Here is a 5,299-nt window from a genome sequence, read left to right as displayed (position 1 = left end):
GCATGGAACAACACCCAGTGCATCCTCTCTGCCACATTAGACAATCCACACTATCATAACCAGACCGGGAGGTCCACTCAGAAAACAGAATATCCCACCCACCCGACAACGACCATTGCTCAGCCAAGCCACCAACACCCACACATGTCCTACACAGGGGTGCACCCAACATCACAATACTGCCTCCTCTCACAGCACACAAACAATGGCAGGAATGAAAGACACAGGTCTGCCACAAGCATCGAATGAGAGCGCCGCCTGTCATGAGCCAAAGGTGCATCCTGACGTGGCAAATCAGATGATGCCGCAGGCATCCACTTACTATAATCACAATCAACAAACCGACCGGCCGCCGCCCCCCCCCCCCCCATTACACCTTTCCTTACAACAATGTGTACCTTAACCTAAACTATACTGTACCTTAACCTAACCTATATTGTACCTTAACCTAACCTATATTGTACCTTAACCTAACCTATATTGTACCTTAACCTAACCTCTATTGTAACTTAACCTAACCTATATTGCGCCTTAACCTAACCTATATTGCGCCTTAACCTAACCTATGTTGCGCCTTAACCTAACCTATGTTGCGCCTTAACCTAACCTATGTTGCGCCTTAACCTAACCTATGTTGCGCCTTAACCTAACCTATGTTGCGCCTTAACCTAACCTATGTTGCGCCTTAACCTAACCTATGTTGCGCCTTAACCTAACCTATGTTGCGCCTTAACCTAACCTATGTTGCGCCTTAACCTAACCTATGTTGCGCCTTAACCTAACCTATGTTGCGCCTTAACCTAACCTATGTTGCGCCTTAACCTAACCTATGTTGCGCCTTAACCTAACCTATGTTGCGCCTTAACCTAACCTATGTTGCGCCTTAACCTAACCTATGTTGCGCCTTAACCTAACCTATGTTGCGCCTTAACCTAACCTATGTTGCGCCTTAACCTAACCTATGTTGCGCCTTAACCTAACCTATGTTGCGCCTTAACCTAACCTATGTTGCGCCTTAACCTAACCTATGTTGCGCCTTAACCTAACCTATGTTGCGCCTTAACCTAACCTATGTTGCGCCTTAACCTAACCTATGTTGCGCCTTAACCTAACCTATGTTGCGCCTTAACCTAACCTATGTTGCGCCTTAACCTAACCTATGTTGCGCCTTAACCTAACCTATGTTGCGCCTTAACCTAACCTATGTTGCGCCTTAACCTAACCTATGTTGCGCCTTAACCTAACCTATGTTGCGCCTTAACCTAACCTATGTTGCGCCTTAACCTAACCTATGTTGCGCCTTAACCTAACCTATGTTGCGCCTTAACCTAACCTATGTTGCGCCTTAACCTAACCTATGTTGCGCCTTAACCTAACCTATGTTGCGCCTTAACCTAACCTATGTTGCGCCTTAACCTAACCTACGTTGCGCCTTAACCTAACCCACGTTGCGCCTTAACCTAACCCACGTTGCGCCTTAACCTAACCCACGTTGCGCCTTAACCTAACCCACGTTGCGCCTTAACCTAACCCACGTTGCGCCGTAACCTAACCCACGTTGCGCCGTAACCTAACCCACGTTGCGCCGTAACCTAACCCACGTTCCGCCTTAACCTAACCTATATCGTACCTTAACCTAACCTATATCGTACCTTACCTAACCTATATCGTACCTTAACCTAACCTATATCGTACCTTAACCTAACCTATATCGTACCTTAACCTAACCTATATCGTACCTTAACGTAACCCATATTGCGCTGTAACCCAACACACGTTGGGCCTTAACCCAACACACGTTGGGCCTTAACCCAACACACGTTGGGCCTTAACCCAACACACGTTGGGCCTTAACCCAACACACGTTGGGCCTTAACCCAACACACGTTGGGCCTTAACCCAACACACGTTGGGCCTTAACCCAACACACGTTGGGCCTTAACCCAACACACGTTGGGCCTTAACCCAACACACGTTGGGCCTTAACCCAACACACGTTGGGCCTTAACCCAACACACGTTGGGCCTTAACCCAACACACGTTGGGCCTTAACCCAACACACGTTGGGCCTTAACCTGCTCTGTAATTGTCATACGACGCGTTAAATTAGTGTAGTGTTGCCTAACTGCAACCCCCGCAATATAGTTTGCTACTCGCACTGCCCGGTCCCCAGTGTATCGCTTCATGTTAAACACCGTGCAGCTATACACTGTAATGTGGATGGCAGCAGGACGTACATGCTCATTGGCATTCGCAGTTGTTCATTGGCATTCGCATGGCGAAGCACTTAGCCTACGCTGTGGTATGGCCTGTGTCAACTGTCCGCTGATATTGTACGTCCAAATCACACACTGTACTGCACATTGGTCCTCATGTACTGAATGATACATCGTGGTACATGTGACCGTACAACGACTGCGCCAACAACGGCGAACCATGCGGTCCAAATGTTGTGCACTCAGCTACGTGTCGTCTCCCTATAAGAGCTGGATTGCAGTGTGGTATGCCCTGGATGGCGATCAGCATGAGCCGTCTGTTGATGTAGTGGCGCGTGTTGTCAGACGTAGTCGTCTCTTCTCACACACCGTGATAGCATGGTGCACTGCGTTCCACATCTGCGACATGCGACAGAGGCCGGTTGACAGTCGTTCGCGCAATGGACATCGCATACGTACGGGGGCCACCTTCCACGTGTTCGCGAAGCGTGCACATGTTGTTGCGTGTATGTGGGCAGACATAGTGTGTCGTGACACCTGACACAGGCATGCAACAATCGTTGAATTTGCAAATGGCGATGGACGCCTACGTTTGCTGGTGACGTTACGCAAATGAACAACTGGTAAACCGTTGTGGTGCGGTTGTTCTCGCTAGAGGTGAATCAGTGATGGCGACGATCGGTTGAGCTACCAACCGGTTGTTCCAGCGATACCCACCATGCCCACGAACGTGAATGGCATCTGGGTGTGAAGCGATACGCGGCGGTGGCTGGGTGGGACCGTCCCCGGCCGGTGAGGGGGGGCCTCCCGGCGTGCTGGCCGCGCGGTGCGTGGGCGCACGCGCTACAGCCGGCTGGTGGGGGCGGCCAGTGGCAGGCGCGCCGGCCGACGGAGGCGGCAGGCGGCGCAGCTGCGCGCCGGCGCACCCTGCACGCGGCGCCGTGCGGCCAAAGTAGGTCCTCGCGGGCCCGGTGCGAAGCGCGGTGGACATCTGCAGTGTGCTGGTCCGATTGAGGACTGTGTGCGCTGAGGATGCGCCGCCGCCCGGCGCTCGGCGCCGCGACGCCGTCTGCTGCTCGGTCGCCTCTGCGGTTCTCGCAGGTGGTTTGTATCGCAGCTGTGCGGACGTGTTGGCGCGTGCGCTGTGCTGGGAGAGTTCGCTTCGGCACCCAAGTGGGGCTTTTGTCCTTCTGTGGCGCTGGCGTTGGAGCTGCCGGTCACCGTAGGTGGCGCGTGTTGTCTCCCGCCGGCAATGCCACGACAGCACGCTCCCGGGCCTCTGTCGGCAGCGGCAAGCTCAGTTGGGAGCACGGGTGGTCGCACCTAAGGCGTCTACTCGCCAAACTCCGGGCGATTGCGCCTCTCTCGAACCCGACCAAGTACTTAGGACGGCGCTGCGCGCCGCCGGGACCTGAGAGGGTTTCGAGGTGTATGGTGCAGGGGAGCTCAGCCTCCTCCTGTTTGCAGAATAATTGAGCGGACGCTTGCGTGTTCGCGCGGGCCCCCGGGACACACTCCGGGCGGCCGGCTGCTCAGCTCTAGTTGACGCAGCTCCCTGGTTGATCCTGCCAGTAGTCATATGCTTGTCTCAAAGATTAAGCCATGCATGTCTCAGTACAAGCCGCATTAAGGTGAAACCGCGAATGGCTCATTAAATCAGTTATGGTTCCTTAGATCGTACCCACGTTACTTGGATAACTGTGGTAATTCTAGAGCTAATACATGCAAACAGAGTCCCGACCAGAGATGGAAGGGACGCTTTTATTAGATCAAAACCAATCGGTCGGCTCGTCCGGTCCGTTTGCCTTGGTGACTCTGAATAACTTTGGGCTGATCGCACGGTCCTCGTACCGGCGACGCATCTTTCAAATGTCTGCCTTATCAACTGTCGATGGTAGGTTCTGCGCCTACCATGGTTGTAACGGGTAACGGGGAATCAGGGTTCGATTCCGGAGAGGGAGCCTGAGAAACGGCTACCACATCCAAGGAAGGCAGCAGGCGCGCAAATTACCCACTCCCGGCACGGGGAGGTAGTGACGAAAAATAACGATACGGGACTCATCCGAGGCCCCGTAATCGGAATGAGTACACTTTAAATCCTTTAACGAGTATCTATTGGAGGGCAAGTCTGGTGCCAGCAGCCGCGGTAATTCCAGCTCCAATAGCGTATATTAAAGTTGTTGCGGTTAAAAAGCTCGTAGTTGGATTTGTGTCCCACGCTGTTGGTTCACCGCCCGTCGGTGTTTAACTGGCATGTATCGTGGGACGTCCTGCCGGTGGGGCGAGCTGAAGGCGTGCGACGCGCCTCGTGCGTGCTCGTGCGTCCCGAGGCGGACCCCGTTGCAATCCTACCAGGGTGCTCTTGAGTGAGTGTCTCGGTGGGCCGGCACGTTTACTTTGAACAAATTAGAGTGCTTAAAGCAGGCAAGCCCGCCTGAATACTGTGTGCATGGAATAATGGAATAGGACCTCGGTTCTATTTTGTTGGTTTTCGGAACCCGAGGTAATGATTAATAGGGACAGGCGGGGCATTCGTATTGCGACGTTAGAGGTGAAATTCTTGGATCGTCGCAAGACGAACAGAAGCGAAAGCATTTGCCAAGTATGTTTTCATTAATCAAGAACGAAAGTTAGAGGTTCGAAGGCGATCAGATACCGCCCTAGTTCTAACCATAAACGATGCCAGCCAGCGATCCGCCGCAGTTCCTCCGATGACTCGGCGGGCAGCCTCCGGGAAACCAAAGCTTTTGGGTTCCGGGGGAAGTATGGTTGCAAAGCTGAAACTTAAAGGAATTGACGGAAGGGCACCACCAGGAGTGGAGCCTGCGGCTTAATTTGACTCAACACGGGAAACCTCACCAGGCCCGGACACCGGAAGGATTGACAGATTGATAGCTCTTTCTTGATTCGGTGGGTGGTGGTGCATGGCCGTTCTTAGTTGGTGGAGCGATTTGTCTGGTTAATTCCGATAACGAACGAGACTCTAGCCTGCTAACTAGTCGCGTGACATCCTTCGTGCTGTCAGCGATTACTTTTCTTCTTAGAGGGACAGGCGGCTTCTAGCCGCACGAGATTGAGCAATA

The 5,299-nt window shown here is 53.0% G+C and overlaps 1 non-coding gene across 1 annotated transcript in view; it reads left to right on the top strand.

Annotated features, from left to right (window-relative positions):
- Nucleotides 1-3,768: 3,768 nt before the first annotated feature.
- Nucleotides 3,769-5,299, top strand: part of LOC126436838 (small subunit ribosomal RNA) — a 1,909-nt gene continuing 378 nt past the window's right edge. The window contains exon 1 of the ribosomal RNA XR_007580958.1: nucleotides 3,769-5,299. This exon is cut by the window's right edge and continues 378 nt beyond it. This is a non-coding gene — a ribosomal RNA (small subunit ribosomal RNA).

The sequence above is a fragment of the Schistocerca serialis genome, unplaced genomic scaffold (assembly GCF_023864345.2).
Source record: "Schistocerca serialis cubense isolate TAMUIC-IGC-003099 unplaced genomic scaffold, iqSchSeri2.2 HiC_scaffold_1248, whole genome shotgun sequence".
In the NCBI taxonomy this organism is placed as follows: domain Eukaryota; kingdom Metazoa; phylum Arthropoda; class Insecta; order Orthoptera; family Acrididae; genus Schistocerca; species Schistocerca serialis.
Note: the sequence above shows the minus strand (reverse complement) of the source record. Positions and strands in the feature narration are given on the sequence as shown.